Raw genomic sequence first — 19,782 nt, 5'->3', positions numbered from 1 at the left:
GCCACGTGACTCGTGCTGGCTCACGACCCAGGCCAGGAGTATGTGGTCAAGACGAGCAAGCACAGCTGAGGGGATCTGGTCTGGTGGATGGGGTGCACGTGTTAGAGAAGTGGGGTGATAAGTCAGAAAATGTCTGCTGCAACCATGGTGTGAATTCCAGAGCTCTCTGACATGCAGCCCTTCCTCTCATAGTATGGTAGCTGTTAAGGCTTTGAGAAAAGCAGCATATTTTAATACAAAGCCAGACAAAGGATCCAGGCCTTCTGAGAGCTGGCATCTAACCTACTGCAAATTAAGAGGAAGCTAGTACTTCTAGCTGTGCTCAGCACTTATGCGAAGACGTGGCAGTGATTTGTAGGACTGTGTGTGCGCGCGCACGTGTGCTGTGCTCATTGGGTTTGGGGAGCAGAGCTATGTTTGCTGTTTTGAATTGGCTGACTTCTAATCTTTTGCTGTTATCTTCTAACATGAGATTACCTAGTCTTTCTAATTAAAAAACAAAACAAAACAACTCTACCTCTTGGAGACATTTAGGGGCGTAATTGTGTGATGGTTGCTTTAGTTTTCCGCTTGAAGCTATTTGTGATCATATTCTATGCTGAACTTTGCTCTGGAGCTCTTTAGACATGTGGATCTTTATTCTTTGTCCTGAGCATCTGAGAGAGGAGCCCTGCTCGCCATGAGCCCTGAATCCTGAACCTGCGTGTGCCCAGGGACGCTGGCCTGGCTGCTCAGGCTCATTGTAGGAGGGAAGATGGTGGGGAGCTCTGTAGAGGCACAGCTAGGGGCAGACCAAGGCTTTCCCCCAGGACATTGAGATTTGGAAGGTGTCTCAACCAAGATATATCTTGATTCAAATTATGATAAGACATTAAGGTGGAAATGTTTTGCTTTCACAATTTTTGCTTGGATCTGTGGTTGTCAGTTGTGACTGCATATCAGAATCACCTGGCAGCCTTTGAAACACGGGGTGCCCAGGTTCCACCCTCAACCATTGAATCTGGATCTCTGGGTCAGGGCCTGGAGCCCAGACAAAGTTACCATTTGTAGAAAGTTTTGTAGAAAGTTACCAGGTGATTCTGATAGAGAATGAGGATTAAAAACTAGTTTCTTTGAGGTATCTGGAGAAACCCCAAACTTGAATGTCTTGGATCTATATTAGCTAAAAATAGAAGAGTTTGCTCCTCATTGTCATGTCAAAACTGTGGTTAAAAGGAGGATCCTGGGAACTGCCTCAGTTTTTTTGCTGTTGTTATTGTTGGTAGCAGACTGAGAATTGGAGTTTTTCTTCTTGATGATGCCTGCCATGTTGTGGCTGGACCACCCCAGAGTTGGAGGGATATGAATAAAGGACAGTTACAAGTTCAACAAGACTACCTAGGAAGAAGAAGCCAGCATCTGAGAGCAAGGTAGACACCATGTGTCACCTGTGCTCCCAGAATATCAGGAAGCCTGTGGACTGTGCTTTTCAGTGCCACCTGTGCATCAGACTCAGCTGGGGAGCTCTGTAAAGAAATGCAGATGCCTGGCTCCATCCTTGGAGATGTGGATCCCATAGGGTTAGAGAGGGACCGGGCATCTCTGTTTCAGTGAGTTGTAGCCACTATTCTTTTTGATATGTAAATTGTCCTGTATTTAGCCAGTGGGAGCCCTGTCATGTCACCACCTGTATCCTCTTAGCAAGGTCTCCTGGTATGGATGGCTTTCTTGCTCTTTGGCACCACGAGCTGTATCAACATTACGTCATACAACTCCTGCTGTAGACCTGGAATCGGGTGTGCCTTCAGGGTCCTGGTTTCTTTTGCTGGAGATGAATATTCAGAAACCACAGTCTAGGTGAAAGGATGCTCCGGAGAAGAGGCTGCAGTTGCATTTAGGCCCTTTTGGTGGCCAGGGCGAAGAAATGCCTCTTTTTCCAAAGGAGAAGTCCTGGTGCACCTGGGTGGCTCAGTTGGTTGAGTGTCTGATTTAGTTTCTGCTCAGGTCATGATCTTGGGGTCATGGGATTGAGCCCCGTGTCGGGCTGTGTGCTCAGCGTGGAGCCTGCTTGGGATTCTCTCTCTCCCTCTCCCTCTGCCTGCTTGTGTTCTCTCTCTCTCAAAAAGTAATAAAAAATAAAAGGAAAAATCAGGAGTTCATAATGAGGGCACGTGGTGTTCTTTCTCCGCATTCTTCCTTCCCTCTTCATCCTAGTCATGACTTTCCTGTGGGTGGTGTTTGTTTCTCATCCTATTGACTCTGGGCTTGGTCCTGTGCCTTGGGCATAAGTGACCGCATAGTGCGTGGTGAGTGAGAGGCATGACCGGCCCTCCTGGGACTCCCACTCTCCGTGATATGTGGGTCGCTGTTGCTTGTTTAGCCTGAGTCCACAAATGCGGACATGACCTGAACCGAACCCAGAGCCTGAATTCCAGCCTAACCTGGCCCCACCCCGGTGAGCCCAGCAGAGATTGACTGAACTGCAGCCCTTCTACCAACCCCTGAGTGTGAAATAAATATTGCTGTTGTAAGCCTCTGAGATTTGAGGGTTGTTTGTCATATCACATTATCCTGTTGGCATGTGACTGACACAATGTTGATCTTTCCAACTCAAATCTAACATTACAGTGTTGGGAGCTTAACTCCTTTGATTTTTGTGTGATTTCTTTTACGATGACAGTTTGGGTTTCTAACAACATTAAATAATTGCATTTTTGTACTATCTCTTCGTGTGTGTGTGTGTGTGTGTATAGACACACACACACACACAGTAGTTTAAAAATGATAATATTGGTATTAATATTAACCAGCAGACTACGGATTGCAGTTTAGCATTTCTTTGCAGTTCTGTCTTCAGTACCTTTTCTTCTCGTCTACCTCCCCCGTACCACTTCCACACCCACGTGGGCCCCCCTTCTTGACTTCCCTGAAAGGCTTTTGGAAACACCAGGACAGAAAAGGAGGGCTGTGCTCCCTTGGCTCTGGAGTCTGCCTCCCGAGAGACCCTGTTGGATCCCAGTGCCTGGAACGCAGTGGATACTCAGTATTTGTTGAATGAGTGGAGAAGGAATGAATGGGAGACGCACAGGAGCAGAATGTTATCTGGCTGTGTTTAGGCTCATTGCCAAGGGTGGGGGGTGGGCCAGTTGAGGGAACATTATTACCAGGGTGCCTGTTTTGTGGTGGAACCGCCTCCCCCAAAACAGGGGTTTTGCCTGGTGAGCTCAGCCTTTGAAGATTCCAGTTTCCAAATGCTGTTGATAACTGAGGGTAGAACTGTGGCTTCTGCTAATTTCTGTGAGGGAGACCACAAGAGCATCGTCACAGGGCTTAGAGGAAGCTTGGCAGACGGTGAGTTAAGGATTGGCAGAGAACAAGGAAAATGGAAGTTAGCAAGTAGAGAACCATAACTGCCCCGTTCCCCGGTGACTCTGACAAGTGACCAATTTTATCAAGCACTGGCAAGTTAATACAGATACAGCCTCACAGCATAATGGCTCACAGCTGGGTATAGCTTCTATGCGGTGACCCAGAACCATCACCACCGTGGTGGATTCCTGGCTGCCAGGTCTCGGGCTGAAGGAGGTCTTCCTGAGGGGTCCTGGTGGTGGCAACCTTGGGTGGTACATTTGTGGGGTGGCATTTTTGTCCCCACCAGTATTCCCTCCCACATCTTTCGTTATGCCCAAACTCTCAGCCCATGGAACTAAAGGCCCAGCTGTTTCTCAGAGGCCTTGGAACTCTCAGAACTGGTTTTGTCATTGGTTTCGATGTCAACCGGGAGCAGTGTCAAGGGGGACCTACCGTTCTTAGAAGGTGCTGAAAATGAGCATGGGCTGCGCGTCCCTCCACCTAGGGCTCTGTGCACACTGGGCCAGCGGGTCTGCTCACCGGATCGGTGCTCAAGAGCAGGGGCTCGTCTGACAAAGCCAGGGGTGGCCCCACCCTGAAGAGCTCGGACTTCAGACAAGTTGTTCATTCTCTTTATGCTTCCATTTTCTTGTGTAAATTGGGGGAAATCACAGTTTTTACCTTACAGTGGGTGTGTGAAAGCTTAGTAGCAGGCAGTCAGTTCCTGATGGCTTGTGGCTGTTTGCCCTCACTGGTGCCCAGTTCGAAGAGGCTGTGAATGTTATGGCCAGGCGGTCGTGCTCAGCAGAACACGCAGTAGCGCCCGTGTGGGAGCAGCTGGCCCCGAGGAGGTGGGGCTTTCAATAGCGGAGTGGGTAAGAGCCCTCTTCCTGGAATCCCTGAGGTCTGAGCTCCTGTCCTGATCCCTGGAGGGCCTTCGAGAAGCTGTGGTCTAGGTGAAGACTCACACCGCGGTGCCCCAGGACCCTGCGGACATTGCTGGAGTCTCTGCTTTGGAGTTAGCACATTAGCACTGAGCCTTGAAGGCTGAAATGGACTGTATTTTATGGGTGGTTTGGGGAAGGGGATGGGAATTAGGAAGAGCATTTCAGGCAGAGTGAGTAACTCATTGAAGAGGCGGATAATATATTTAGTGAGATTTAACACTACTTTAGGTGCCGGGTGGCTGGAGAGAAGAAGGGCGAGCCTGCTGCTCTCTCAGTTCTGTGCTCCTCAGGGGTCCCATTGCCAGGGATGTTGGCATAGTAAGGGCGTACCAGAAGTCACTGTGTCATTTTCTTGCCCACTGGCAGCTGGGGGCATGCAGGGTCACAGAGGCACGTGGATGGGTGTCCAGTGGGCCTGAGTATGAAGGAAATGAGCCTTAGTGGTACCAAATAAAGCTTCTCTGTGTGCCTGTGTTTTTCCCAGTTTTTGCTGCCATCCCCACTGCCAGAGGCCCCAGTAGGGACTGACCTTCGCTCGCTCACTCTCGTTCACTCATCAGTCCGCTGGGCTGCGTGCTGGGGAGACACAGATGAGGGGGACACGGGGACACAATCCGGCGAGGGAGGACAGCGATGTGAACAGACAGTAGACGGGAAGTATCTGGGGATGTAGAGATGTCAAGAAGAGTGGCTGGTAGGGATGGGCAGGAGGCCGAGCTCTATGCTGTTGGATTCCGGGATCCACGGAAGGATTTAAAAAAGGGAGTAGCATGGACAGGTTGTATTTTAGGAAATTCATTCTCAGTGCTGGAGACAGAACCACCTGTACTCGAGACCGATTAGGTGCTTTGTAATAGTGTGTGTGGGGCCAGGGGGCAGCCCCGGAGAAGAGAGAGCCTGGCTTTAGGCTGGTTATGAAGGCAGCTGTGAGGCCCGAGACAAGAAGAAACAGGAGAGAAGGGAGTGGACTGTGCGTTCAGGGAATAGCAGGAAGCGCAGTGGGGAGAGAAGGAGACGGAGGAAGCGGCTTCAGAGGCAGGAGGAGGCACAGGGAGCCTGGAGGCAGAGCAGGGGCGTCAGGAATGTTTACCCTGGGGGAGGGAGGCCGGAAGGGCTGGAGAGGGCTGATGGCCTGGAAGACTCAAGAAGGAGTGAGGGACCAGAGGTCAAGCAGGAGGCAAAGCACAGATTTGGTTTGGAGTCAGAGAACGAGCTGGAGGCCAGGAGGTGATCGAGGGAGAATGATGGCAGAGTGCAGGGTCTGGGAGGTGGGGAGGCTCTGGAGACTTGACGGGAGGAGGCTCTGCCTTTGGGGAGCTGCAGTGGGAGGACGATGAAGGTCTCTCCTGGGGGAGGCGGGGGTATGGTGTGACCCAGGGGTGAGAAGGCGCACCACCCAGTTTAGGGGTGCCCCGGCTCTGGTGACTGGAGAGTGAGAGGAGGAGACCGTGGGCCTGAGCCAAAGGCCCGGGTGCTGACAGCAACGAGGCGGGGAGACGGAGGTGCCAGGAGGTAGCCTGGGCTCCCCCAGAAGACAGCTGAGGGCCTAGACTAGCCACATGAGGTAGGGGACCAGCATGTCACCAGCACCTGCCCCCAGGTTTCAAGGCACAGACCGGGAGCTCATAGTTAGGGGAGGGCTGGCAGGGGCTAGTCTGGGCGGGCTTGCAGTCCTCTGCTGTCCTCACTGTGGCCCCGGCCGGGAAGCTGAGGCTGAGAAAGGCTGGTGGCTTCAAATGAGGAAGGGAGTAGCATTAACGAATGTTTGGGGACAAAGAGGCTTTCTCTGGAGAGAGCTTGCCTCCCTGAAGGGCACTTACTCTAGAGAGGTTTGGCTTCACCCTTCCTGCCTCAGGGCTTGAGGCCTCTGAGCGAGACTCCACCAGCCTGTGCTGCTTTGCAGAGGGGCTGGCCTGTGGGAATGGCAGGCTTCCTGCTGAAGTTCGCCATTTCCTCTGGGCCACATGACACGTCGCAGCGCAGGAAAACACTGCCTGTGGGTTCAGGAACCTGACCCTCTGGCCTTTTGTCTGGATGCCGGGTCGCCTGCTCTCAAGAAGCGGGCATTCCAGAAAGCCGAGGTCAGTGTTGGCTGTCAGACAAACCCTGTGTGTCTTTGCTGCTCCTTGGAATCACAGTGTTTGGCCCTAGGAGCAGGGAAGCTCGTTGCCAGCAGGCAGTTATTTGTAAAGAGGAGATCGGTTTCGATGACATCATGACACCCCTCTCTCAGGTCACGCACTGGGCAGTTTTCTCCGACCATTATCTCCCTCCGCTACCCCAGCCTGGCCTGGGTCTCTGCCACCACTCCTCCGATCACATATCCCCGCACTTCATCTTGCTTTCCTACCTCCTTTCCGCAACCAGGGATATCTTTCTAAAGCCGCAGTCTGACCCTGTCCTGCCTAGACCCTCGGAGGCTCCCCACTGCTCCTTGGACACACAGCTCCTTTACTCTGCCGGCCGCAGCAGACCTCCCAGCCTCCGCCAGCCCAAGCCTGCTGCTCCGTGCGGCCCACAGCCTCCCTGGCCCAGCCTCTCCGGTCCCGCCTGTGCCCCCCACCGTCTTGCCATCCATCTGCAGAGGTGGAGGGAGCAGCCGGGAGCACTAGACTGGGAGCTGCACGCGTTCCCCTCACGCTCGCCGTAATGTCTCCTGCTTGCCATGCGTAGCACTTTTCACTGTTGTACTGCAATGTCATGACTTTCAAAAGTTTGAATAATTAGTTATTTCCAGTCTGGCTGCCTCCTCGGTTATAAACTCCATGGATACAGGGACCGTGCCAATACCGTTCCCTGCATATCCTGTGACCCAGCACGGTGCCCGATCCCGTTGTTACTTAATGAATACATTTAGGATGTGGCAGTGATAATAATGATAAGATCTCATCGAATCCTCATCACTTCTGTGCTCCAGCGCCTCCCTTGGTTCAAAAGACTGAATTAGGTAGTAGGTAGGACCTACCTGCTGCCTAGGGGGTGGTCCAGGTGCTTCCTGTTGGGGCCAAGATGTGCGCATGAGGCTCCCAACATGAGGCTTAATGGCGCTGAAGTTCGCACCGGAAGCCTGAGCAGCCGCCCCTCTCAGTGACCGCTCCGAGTTGGCATTTGTTACTCGCTTTTCATTTCCTGGTAGCTGCTCTCCCCATTGTAGTGGCTTCTTGTCACCGTGGAAACAAGTAGAAAAGGCTTCTCCCCAACTCCACTCATGATGGAGGGAAGGGTTGGAGTCCCTCCCTGAGCCCCAGAAAAACACTTGTCTGAAGGGTGGGGAGAGCCACTGGAACAGGACTCCGGTCTGGCCACAGACATAGGCCAGCAGCGTATTTGATCCAATGAAACCCACATTTTGTACCTTCAGACTCATTTTTCCCCTCTTCTTGGGTGTGGATAGGACAATAGTGCTGGTTAGAAACCAAATTTCCTTTTAAATGAATTAATAACATAAAACAGAACCTTTGGTGAACAGCTGTTTTTATCCTTGGGGACTTGGCGCCTGGTTGTGATTTTGTCTGCAAGGAAAACAAGGTTCATGTGGACTGTGTGTTAAGAGCAGCTGTCTAGTTCCAGGCAGTTTGATGTGACTGGAGGTCCCTAAGCTTCAGGGGCAGGAAGGTCTGCATTTGCAGCCCCGCTCTGCTACACTCTAGCTGTGCGACGGGGCCAGGTTCCTGCATGTTTCTGTATCAGTAAAGTAGAAATGATGCCTGTCCCAGGCAGACAGCCCAGCACGTGGCAGAAACTCACAAGGTATTTCTTCTCTTCTGAGAGAAGTCAGGGATGTGGCAAGGAGAAAAGGAACAGCAGCGCTAATAAGTCAAGCTTAGAGGGATCTTGGGCCAGCAATGTGTCAGGCTCTCCGAGGGAAGGATGCTCTGTGTCACTGCTGTGGTCCTTTACTCCAGGCACATTTTTTTTTGTTTGGGAGAGAGCAAGAGAGAGCATGAGTTGCGGTGGCAGGGAGTAAGCACAGAGAGAGGGAGAAGCAGACTCCCCGCTTAGCATGGAACTAACACGGGTTTCGATCCCAGGACCCCAAGATCATGATCGGAGACAACGGCAGATGCTTAACTCACTGAGCCACCTTAGGGGCTCCGGCATGGTGCCACATTATAAGATCAATATTGTCAATACTTGTTGAATGAGTGAGAGGAAGACAGAAAAGTACTCCTGTACGGCCCAAAGCTTAAGAGCTTGGGGTCTGGAGTGAGAAGGATTAGGTGTGTTTCTGTGTGACCACACTTGTCACTTACTGTCTCTGAGTCTCAGTTTCATTTCTCTAAAATGGAGATGATAATATAACTACCTCAAAAATTGGACATGAGAACTGAATGAGATTTTTTCCAGCTTCACTGAGGTGGAATGGATATATATAAATAAAGCCAAGAATTCGTTGAGTTTGGATGTATATATCTGTGAAACCAATCACATTGAAACAGTAAACATACCTGTCCCCCAGAAAGTTTTCTCACACTCCTTGCAATCCCTCTCTCCCTTCCCACTCCCTCCACGGTCTTCTTGGAATCAAGTAGAATCAGTTCTTAAAATGTATTCTTCTATTTCAAAATTGTCTTGGCTATTCTAGTTCTTCCCATTTCCATATGAATTTAAAAATCAGCTTGTTAGCTTTACAAAAATGCTTGGTGTTCGGGCGCCTGGGTGGTTCAGTCAGTTAAGCCTCTGCTCTCAGCTGAGGTCATGATCTCAGGGTCCTGGGATCGAGTCCCGAATCAGGCTCCTTGCTCAACAGGGAGCCTGCTTCTCTCTCTACCTGGGGCTCCCCCTGCTTGTGCGCTCTCTTTTTCTCTCTCTCTGACAAATAAGTAAATGAAATCTTAAAAAAAAAAAAAATGCCTGCTGTTGAATATGATCACATTGAATCTGTAGATCAGTCTGGGGACAGTTGACATCTTAACAATACTGAGTTCCCTGAACCATGAACACAGTGTGTGTATCCACACATTTAGATCTTCTTTAATTTGTTTTAGTAATCTTGTAGTTTTCAGTATACAGATCTTACATGTCTTTTGTCAGATTGATTCCTAAGTGCTGCATTTTCTATGCTGCTATTAATGTTATTTTATTTAAATTAAATTCCAACTGCTCATTCCTAGTTTATGGAAATAGAGAAATGTTTTAATTGGCCTTATATCTTACAAATTTGCTAAACTCACTTATTCTACTAGCTCTTTTGTAGGCTCTGTAGAATTTTCTACACAGATGATTTTTCTGTGAGCCACACAGTCTTATTTCTTTGTTTCTAAACTAGGTGATTTTTATTTCACTGACTTGCCTTATTTGCTGGCCATACTGTTGGTTAGAAGTGGTGGGAGCAGGTATCTTTGGCTTGTTTCTGGTCTTGAAGGAAAAGTTGTCTTTCGTGGTTAAGGATGGTGTTAGCTGTCAGCTGTATGTCTTTCATTTGCCTTGCCTTTTCATTTGCTTTATCAGGTTGAGGTTATTCCCCTCCGATCCTAATTTGCTAAGAATTTTTCTGAGTGGATATAGGGTTTTATCAAATGTTTTTCCTGCGTCTGTTGAGATAACCATGATTTTTCTTTTTTGGTCTGTTACTGTGGAGAATTGCATGATTTTTTTTTTTTTTTTTTTTAAGATTTCATTTATTTAGGGGCACCTGGGTGGCTCAGTCGTTGGGCATCTGCCTTTGGCTCAGGTCACGATCCCAGGGTCCCGGGATGGAGCCCAGTATCAGGCTCCCTGCTCAGCAAGAGGCCTGCTTCTCCCTCTCCCACTGCTTATGTTTCCTCTCTTGCTATGTCTCTCTCTGTCAAATCTTTAAAAGAAAAGATTTTATTTATTTGACAGAGAAACAGCGAGAGAGGGAGCACAAGCAGGGAGAGTGAGAGAGAGAAGCAGGCTTCCCTCTGTGGGACTCATGATTGATTTTTGAATGTTAAACCAACCTTGCGTTCCTGTGATAAACCCCACTTGGTCATGATGTAGAATCCTTTTTGTATATTGTTGGATTCGATTTGCTAAAATTCGGTTAAGAATTTTTGTATCAGTGTTCATGAGGAATATTGGTTTATATTTTTCTTTTCATGTAAAGTATCTTTTTCTGGTTTTAGTATCAGTGTAACGCTGCTCGACTGACCAACCTACCTACCTACCTGTCTATCTGTCTATCTGTCTAACTAAGATAGAGTGTGTGCACAGATACATGCCCATGCAGTGGTGGGTAGGTGGGAGAGGGAGGGGGAGAGGCACCAGCGGACTCCATGCTGAGTGTGGGGCCTGACTCAGGTCTCAATCTCATGACCCTGAGATCCAGTTTAAGCTGAAATCAAGAGTTGGAAATTCAGCCAACTGAGCCACCCAGGTGCCCCATGCTGACCTCTTAAACTAAGTTGGGAAGCACTTTCTTTTCAGTTTTCCAGAAGAGTTTATGTAGAATTGGTATGATTTTTCTTAAATATTTGGTAGATTTGGCCAGCAGAGCTGTGAAGACCTGGGGTTTTCTTTGTGGAAAGAGTTTTGGTTTTTTCCACTTAAATAGACTATTTTATAGAGCAGTTTTAGGTTCACAGAAAACTGAGCAGAAAATGCACAAAGTTCCCACATATTCCCTGCCCCCATATGCACAGCCTCCCTATCAGTATCCCATTAGAGTGGTACATTTGTTACATTGGGCTCTGAGCTAGGTGTGGAGCCTGCTCAAGATTCTCTCTCTCCCTCTCCCTTTGCCCCTCCCCTCAACTGTCTGTCTTTCTCTCTCCCCCTCTTAAAAAAAAATGAATTCAATTTCTCTAATAGATATGGCGTTACTCAGGTAAGCTGCTTCTGTTTTTAGTAAACTTTGGTTAGGTTATTTGAATGAGTTTGTCCATTTTTTCTAAATTAAATTTATTCACATGGCGTTTTCATAATATTGCCTTATCCTTTTTATATCTATGGGATCTGTAACAAGAATCAGACACTTTACCAATGGAGCCACCCAGGTGCCCCAGTTTTTGCAATTTTTATAGTTAATCTGATACTAGTTATTTTGTCATAAATAGAAGCAAAAGCCTCCTTCTTTATTTTGAAAACTTTTTTTATTTTGAAAACCATCTTCTGTGGAGGAAAAAAAGTTATTTTTCTTAAATTATATTAAGGTGTCATTCTACTCTGAAAGCGTGTAGGATGGCATAAAATTGCACCACATACATCTGGGCAATGACAGTTTTCACTGTCACTGTGTTCTGCTGTATAACATTTTCCCTGGGAAAAGAATTTATAAAATTGTACCTTACTTTTATGACTATGTACATCTGTTTACATTTACATCAATCCTAGCTTAAGTTGGAAAATGTCAAATAAAAGAGTACAGTGAAGCTTACATAATCTTTGGTCTTACTTTCATAACCAGAAATTCAGTCCGTAGGGATAGGATGCTTTGCAGTGATCACGTGACTCCTGGAAGGGGGATGGAGCACCCACTTCCCAAAGATGCATGGTGGGGCGGGGAAACAGGGGAAGAAACCTTACTGGGGAGAAGGAGGCTTGACTTGGAAAGGCCTGCCATTTTCCAAAAGTTGGACTTACCCAAACACAAAAGCCTTGTTGTTGTTTTTTTTCTTTTTTTTTAATTAAATTTTTTATTTTTTATAAACATATAATATATTTTTATCCCCAGGGGTACAGGTCTGTGAATCGCCAGGTTTACACACTTCACAGCACTCACCATAGCACATACCCTCCCCAATGTCCATAACCCCACTTCTCCCAACCCCCCTCCCCCCAGCAAACCCTCAGTTTGTTTTATGAGATTAAGAGTCACTTATGGTTTGTCTCCCTCCCAATCCCATTTTGTTTCATTTATTCTTCTCCTACCCCCTTAACCCCCCATGTTGCATCACCACTTCCTCATATCAGGGAGATCATATGATAGTTGTCTTTCTCTGCTTGACTTATTTTGCTAAGCATGATAATCCATGTCGTCGCAAATGGCAAGATTTCATTTCTTTTGATGGCTGCATAGTATTCCATTGTATATATATATACCACATCTTCTTTATCCATCCGTCTGTTGATGGACATCTAGGTTTTTTCCATAGTTTGGCTAATGTGGACATTGCTGCTATAAACATTCGGGTGCACGTGCCCCTTCGGATCACTACGTTTGTATCTTAGGGTAAATACCCAGTAGTGCAATTGCTGGGTCATAGGGTAGTTCTATTTTCAACATTTTGAGGAACCTCCATGCTGTTTTCCAGAGTTGGTTGCACCAGCTTACATTCCCACCAACAGTGTAGGAGGGTTCCCCTTTCTCCGCATTCTCGCCAGCATCTGTCATTTCCTGACTTGTTAATTTTAGCCATTCTGACTGGTGTGAGGTGATATCTCATTGTGGTTTTGATTTGTATTTCCCTGATGCCGAGTGATATGGAGCACTTTTTCATGTGTCTGTTGGCCATCTGGATGTCTTCTTTGCAGAAGTGTCTGTTCATGTCCTCTGCCCATTTCTTGATTGGATTATTTGAGTTTGCTAAGTTCTTTATAGATTTTGGACACTAGTCCTTTATCTGATATGTCGTTTGCAAATATCTTCTCCCATTCTGTCAGTTGTCTTTTGGTTTTGTTAACTGTTTCCTTTGCTGTGCAAAAGCTTTTGATCTTGATAAAATCCCAGTAGTTCATTTTTGCCCTTGCTTCCCTTGTCTTTGGCGATGTTCCTAGGAAGATGTTGCTGCGGCTGAGGTCGAAGAGGTTGCTGCCTGTGTTCTCCTCAAGAATTTTGATGGATTCCTTTCTCACATTGAGGTCCTTGATCTATTTTTGAGTCTATTTTCATGTGTGGTGTAAGGAAATGGTCCAATTTAATTTTTCTGCATGTGGCTGTCCAATATTCCCAACACCATTTATTGAAGAGGCTGTCTTTTTTCCATTGGACATTCTTTCCTGCTTTGTTGAAGATTAGTTGACCATAGAGTTGAGGGTCTATTTCTGGGCTTTCTATTCTGTTCCATTGATCTATGTGTCTGTTTTTGTGCCAGTATCATGCTGTCTTGATGATGACAGCTTTGTAATAGAGCTTGAAGTCTGGAATTGTGATGCCACCAACTTTGGCTTTCTTTTTCAATATCCCTTTGGCTATTCGAGGTCTTTTCTGGTTCCATATAAATTTTAGGATTATTTGTTCCATTTCTTTGAAAAAGATGGGTGGTACTTTGATAGTAATTGCATTAAATGTGTAGATTGCTTTAGGTAGCATAGACATTTTCACAATATTTATTCTTCCAATCCAGGAGCATGGAACATTTTTCCATTTCTTTGTGTCCTCCTCAATTTCTTTCATGAGTACTTTATAGTTTTCTGAGTACAGATTCTTTGCCTCTTTAGTTAGGTTTATTCCTAGGTATCTTATGGTTTTGGGTGCATGTAAATGGGATTGACTCCTTAATTTCTCTTTCTTCTGTCTTGTTGTTGGTGTAGAGAAATGCAACTGATTTCTGTGCATTGATTTTATATCCTGAGACTTTACTGAATTCCTGTACAAGTTCTAGCAGTTTTGGAGTGCAGTCTTTTGGGTTTTCCACATATAGTATCATATCATCTGCAAAGAGTGATAGTTTGACTTCTTCTTTGCCGATTTGGATGCCTTTAATTTCCTTTTGTTGTCTGATTGCTGAGGCTAGGACTTCTAGTATGATGTTGAATAGCAGTGGTGATAATGGACATCCTGCCGTGTTCCTGACCTTAGCGGAAAAGCTTTCAGTTTTTCTCCATTGAGAATAATATTTGCGGTGGCTTTTTCATAGATGGCTTTGATAATATTGAGGTATGTGCCCTCTATCCCTACACTTTGAAGAGTTTTGATCAGGAAGGGATGCTGTACTTTGTCAAATGCTTTTTCAGCATCAATTGAGAGTATCATATGGTTCTTGTTCTTTCTTTTATTGATGTGTTGTATCACATTGATTGATTTGCGGATGTTGAACCAACCTTGCAGCCCTGGAATAAATCCCACTTGGTCGTGGTGAATAATCCTTTTAATGTACTGTTGAATCCTATTGGCTAGTACTTTGGTGAGAATTTTCGCATCTGTGTTCAGGATATTGAACACAGGATATTGGTCTATAGCTCTCTTTTTTGATGGGATCCTTGTCTAAAAGCCTTGTTTTGAAACAGCCTTCAAAATTGCCAAAGAAGTCACTCCCGACAGGAGAGAACTTGGTGAAGCCACGTAACCTGTACCTAACCGAGCTGAGCTATGACTCAGAGCAGAGGAAGGAGATTAAAGCAGTTCTGTGTCAACTGATATGATTTCTAGAAGAGCTGACCTGTCTTCCAATATTTTGAAGTAGGTCATGGAAAGAATGAGCAGCTGTGCCATTTCTTTTGAAATTCGGTGCACAGACTGTTCATGGCAATCTTGGTGCCTCCAGCTCCTGTTGGTTTCTGTTACCTGTATGTTGCCAACATCCAGAAAGAATTCTTAGATTGTGAGCTCCTTTGGGAAACTTCCAAGTCTTCGAAATGGCAGTCTGTTTCTTTGCTAAGCTCAGTTTTGACTGAAAGGAATGTCAAGGCTATCTTGCCTGAATGAAGCATCTGCTTTGTCTGGCCTCACGTCTGGCATTGCAGCTTTGATGATGCGCGGAGGCCCACCTGCCACTGCGGCTGGGACCTCCCGTGCCAGCATTGATGTCAAAGACTGCAGTGGTCCTGAAAGCCTGCTTTGAAAGCCTGCAGTTCTGTTGGTGCTGGGGCCTTAGCTCCAGCCTTCTCGGGACATTTTGCTGTGAAATGGAGCAGAACAGAAAGCTGCTCCCGCCATGCAGGAGTTCGCTGGCTCTGCAAAGGACAGGTCTTGAAGTACTGGACTGAACTTTAAACTGAAGTTCTATTTTTTTTTTTCTTTGAAAGTAAAGGAAAACACACAAAACAGAGAAAGAGGAATTCATTCATGACTTGGCTTCCTTACTAGATATTTTTGGCCCTGTGTATGAGGTAAATCAATTCACCACTATAGTTGTTTCTGAAAAATGGGTGGTTTGGGCCATGCTGCCCTCTAGAAGAGGAGACCGGGCTGGGCAAGTCTGTAAACTTTCTCTTGCTGGAAGAAATGTCTGTGCAGCCTGGGCGTGGCAGAAGCATGTTAAGCCCTCAGCAGCAGAGATCTGGAGAAACCTGGAAGCCTTGCCCTTCTCTTTGGAAGGCTTCAGCTGCTCAGCCAAACATGCAGAGGGAGTGTGGATTCATAGTCCTTCCTTGGGGACAGCCCATCAGTGAAGGAGACCTTTATAACATTGCTGTCCCCAGCGGCTCGAGAGAAGAGAAAATGCTGGGGCATTGATTCAGCTGAAACACTCGTGGAGAATGGTGTTAGTCCTGACACTCGCAGACTCTCATCAGCGGGCTTTGGGAGTCAGTGGGCCGCTGCTTTCCTTTGGGAGTCAGGGTTCTTAGCAGCTGTTGGTAAACAAAAAAGTCAACTTGACCAGATGTCAGTGTGTTATGTGTCAAGATCATGTGTGTTGGATGTGAAAGAATGCTTCACAATATAATTTTTTTTTTTTTTTTTTTTTTTTTTTAAAGATTTTATTTATTTATTTGACAGAGAGAAATTACAAGTACACTGAGAGTCAGACAGAGAGAGAGAGAGAAGGAAGCAGGCTCCCTGCCGAGCAGAGAGCCCGATGCGGGACTCGATCCCAGGACCCTGAGATCATGACCTGAGCCGAAGGCAGCGGCTTAACCCACTGAGCCACCCAGGCGCCCTACAATATAATTTTAAGTTCAGTAATAGTATACCCATATTTTTTGGATGCTTAGTATGTGTCAGTCACTATTTCTAATAATTTAACATAAACTGAACCATTGAGTATTCACAATGGTTTTATAAGGTAGGCACCTTTATTATCTGCATTTTCAAATGGGAAGACTGAGGCCAAAGAGATTAATCGATGTGTCCAGCATCAGAGGGCTGGTCAGGGGTAGAGCCAGTGGTGGGGTCAAGGGTCCACACGTCAGCCCCCGGAAACTGCCTTTCTCGTGCCGGGCTGCAGGCGAGAACCACATTGTGGCTCATGTTTGCCCTTTTAGCACAGTTTGAATTTCTTTTGATTCTTTTCAGGATATTGGCATTACTTTTGTATTTATTTTATCTTTGAAAAAATCAGAGAGAGGGGCACCTGGGTGAATCGATAGGTTCAGCCTCGCCTTCGGCTCAGGTCATGATCTCCGGGTCCTGGGATGGAGCCCCGCATCGGGCTCTGTGCTCGGTAGGGATTCTGCTTTTCCCTCTTACTCTCCTTCTGTGCTTTCCCTCTCTCTCTCTCTCTCTCTCAAATAAATAAATAAAATCTTAAAAAAATCAGAGAGAAATAATCTATGAAAATATTTTGCCATTTAGATTTTATGTTAAGATAAATTACGTACAAAGTTTCACAATTGTGTTATTCCCATTTTACTGGGGAGGGAGCCCATAGCTTTCCTTAGGTTCCAAAGACTCTGCAGCTCAAGGGCAGGACCACATCTGGTGTCTTTGTCTCTCGGATGCTGGGCACAGTGCTGGACACAGTGTTCGTTCAGTCAGTTTTCACGGACTCACTGAATATTTATGCTGTGCTGGAAGAGTTCAACCTCCGCTGTCTGGAAAACTCAGTTTTTCAAATCACTTGACTTCCTGGAGGTTGATAGAGGGTACCTCTCGTTCAATCAGCAGTTAGTTCCTCAGGGCCTGCCGTGGCCAGGTCCTGACTTGGGAGCCGGACACACAAAGGTGAGCGTGTTCGATCTTGAGGTGATTCCCCTGCACATTGCGTGTAGTCTAGGAAGGGAAGACAGCCTATTCAAGATGCATGTCAGGGGCGCCTGGGTGGCTCAGTGGGTTAAAGCCCCTGCTTTCGGCTCGGGTCATGATCTCAGGGTCCTGTGATCGAGCCTGGCAGGGAGCCTGCTTTCCTTCCTCTCTCTCTCTCTGCCTTTCTGCCTACTTGTGATCTCTGTCTGTCAAATAAATTTTCAGAAAAAAAAAAAAGATGCACGTCAGCGAGGAACAGTGAGGGCTATTGTCAGGGAGATACATGTGCTATGGTAGCATCTGACTCGGTTCAGGGTGGCGGAGGGGCTTTAGGAAAGCGCGTCAGGACAGATGATCTAGGAGCCAAGACCTGAGGAATGACGTGAGTTGGTCAAGTGAGGGGGAGGAGAAGGAATCTTTCCAGCGGAGGGTGCAGCAGGTACCAAGGCCTGAGGTGAGAGAGTGGGGCAGGGAGGACAGAGGCCTGACAGGAGCGCTGTGCTGGCTGGGTCACGTGCACAGACCCCCGAGCAACTTGAATAGCCAGGAGTCAAGCAGATGTTGGGGGGCACTCAGAGGATGTGGTTTTGTGCGTATTGAATTTGAGGTGCCCAGTGCCTGAAGGTACAGGTTGGGGCTGTTCTGTGGACCTAATCTGCAGGCCCTCCGGCAGAATTCTAGGTTCCTAGGGGCTGCTGACCCAGCTCTGTCTATAGGAGGACCCCTAAGCTAATAGATGGGTCTGAGGGGCTGTCATGCCACTGGAGACTCATTAGAGGCCAAAGTGTTCCCGAAGTTGGGAATGCAAAGCTGCTGAAGGGGATGTCTTGAGAGAAATGGCTCTCGTGATCACTAGAGCAGCTGGATGGGGAGACGCCGTGTGGAGAGGAGCATCTTGGATAGGATCCCTTGGATAGGAACCCTCCAGAAGGGAAAGGGAGGGGTCAGGGCTCAAGCAGAGTATCTCAGGGGAGACTCTGTGGCATACTGGTTAGCAGCATGAGTTATGGTTTGGACAGCTGAGTTCGAGATCCCACCTCCACCGCAAACCAGCTGTGTGAATTTGGGCAGGTTCCTCCTAAGCCTTCATTATCTCATCTGTGAAATAGCGAGGACAACAGTAGCTACTCCATAGGGTTACTGGGAGGGTTTGTTTGATAATGCATTCAGATCCTTACTTAGCACTCTGGCTGGGACAGATGTAGTCAATGCTCAGTTCAGGGTTGCTGCTGGGGTTCCTTCTCTTCCTCTTTTTCTTCTCCCCTCAGTTGTTATTGCCATCATCATCACACAGATGTCTCTCTGACAGGGACATAAACTGGTCTTGAATCTTGAATCCCAGTTCTACAGATTTAAGAAGGTCAGAGCTTTTCTTTCCATACAAGTTCCCAGAGGCTTACTTCTGTCACATACACCATTTCTATGCTGGACCACAGTGATGCAGCCACTCCCGCAAGCTCTCCCGAGTGATCTGCTGCTCAAGTGCTAGGGAGCCATGGAAACCCATGGCAAGCCTTGTAGGCACCACTATTTCTAAAGCACCCACTGGTTATGCCATCATTGTGGGCCCCTTCGCTGATCCCAACCTCTCCTGGCTTTCCCAGCTCTGCGTTCCTCTCTCCGGACCATCCATTTCCCTTCCCTGTGCAGAGCAGTTCAGATGCCCCAGCAACTGTAGCCCAGTGTCATTCTCAAATCCACCAAGGCGCTCAGCAGGACCACCCTTCATTGATGACTGTGTCAATATTCATTGACCAATATAGCCTCTCTGGTGGGAGGTTGGGGGAAGAGGTCCAACTTCATTATTCTTATTTTCTTGGTGGTCTTAAATTCTTTGCCCAAGGCCCCAGGCAAAGAAGAGTTGGCAGGTGAAATTTTCTAAAGGAGTTGGGTTGGGAGCATGGACTTTGGTGTGTGGCCTACTCAGGTTGTAATCTCGGCCTTTCCAGGTGCTGCTGGGCAGCCTCTGCAGTTCTCTTCTCTGAGTCTCTGAGCCTCAGGGTTCAGGCCAGCTTTCCCTTCTTGGAACGTTCATACCCTAGAGCAAAAGTCCTCCAGGGCGTCTGTGGGACAAGATACTCACTTAATCTCCACCCTTCCCATTTCTCTAAAGGATTTGCCCACAGCCCTGATTTTGTTGAAATTTAACTGCTAACCCCTCTGGAGGGAGGCAGGAAAGCAACTGTACATCCAGAGTGTCAGCAGATTCTAGAATCCCTCAGAAGCCATGTCCCTGGTCTATGGTTCCTGACTCCTGCCTCTGGGAAGGAGGTCTGTGGACTCCTGTTTGGTTGGTGTCCCTGAGAGAGGGGCCTCCATCAGGCCTTCCCATCCCTTCCTTGCCTTTTTCTTCATTGAGACCATCCGGGCTGATGGGCTGAGAACAAAGAGGTGGGAGACAACATCATTCAGGATGTTTTTAGTTTTAAATAGCAGAAAACAGCTCAAGCCAGCTTGACAAAAGGGGAATTTGCTGTAAGCCTCCGGGGGTATCTGATGGAACCTGGAAGTAAAGAGAAGCTGGACTCTGGGCCTGGAAGTCTGGGCAGGCTCTAGTCTTTCATCTCTTCCCTTTTCTCCTCTCTTTTTCTCGGGGCTTCCTCTGGCTTCCTCTGGCTTCCTCTGACCCTTCCCTGCCAGCAAGGGGGGCACAACGTGGCTGCCCAGGACTCCTGAGCCCTAGATGCTGACGTTTTTCTCTTTCCCTCCTTCTGGATTCCGGATCCATATACTAGGAATTACTAATGGCCCAGTGGG

The 19,782-nt window shown here is 47.4% G+C and overlaps 1 protein-coding gene across 12 annotated transcripts in view; it reads left to right on the top strand.

Moving 5' to 3' along the window:
* RALGPS1 (Ral GEF with PH domain and SH3 binding motif 1) overlaps positions 1-19,782 on the top strand; it is a 272,513-nt gene that overhangs the window by 62,757 nt on the left and 189,974 nt on the right. The window lies entirely within an intron of this gene.

Source organism: Mustela lutreola, chromosome 12, assembly GCF_030435805.1.
Source record: "Mustela lutreola isolate mMusLut2 chromosome 12, mMusLut2.pri, whole genome shotgun sequence".
In the NCBI taxonomy this organism is placed as follows: Eukaryota; Metazoa; Chordata; class Mammalia; order Carnivora; family Mustelidae; genus Mustela; species Mustela lutreola.
This window is presented reverse-complemented; position numbering and strand designations above follow the sequence as displayed.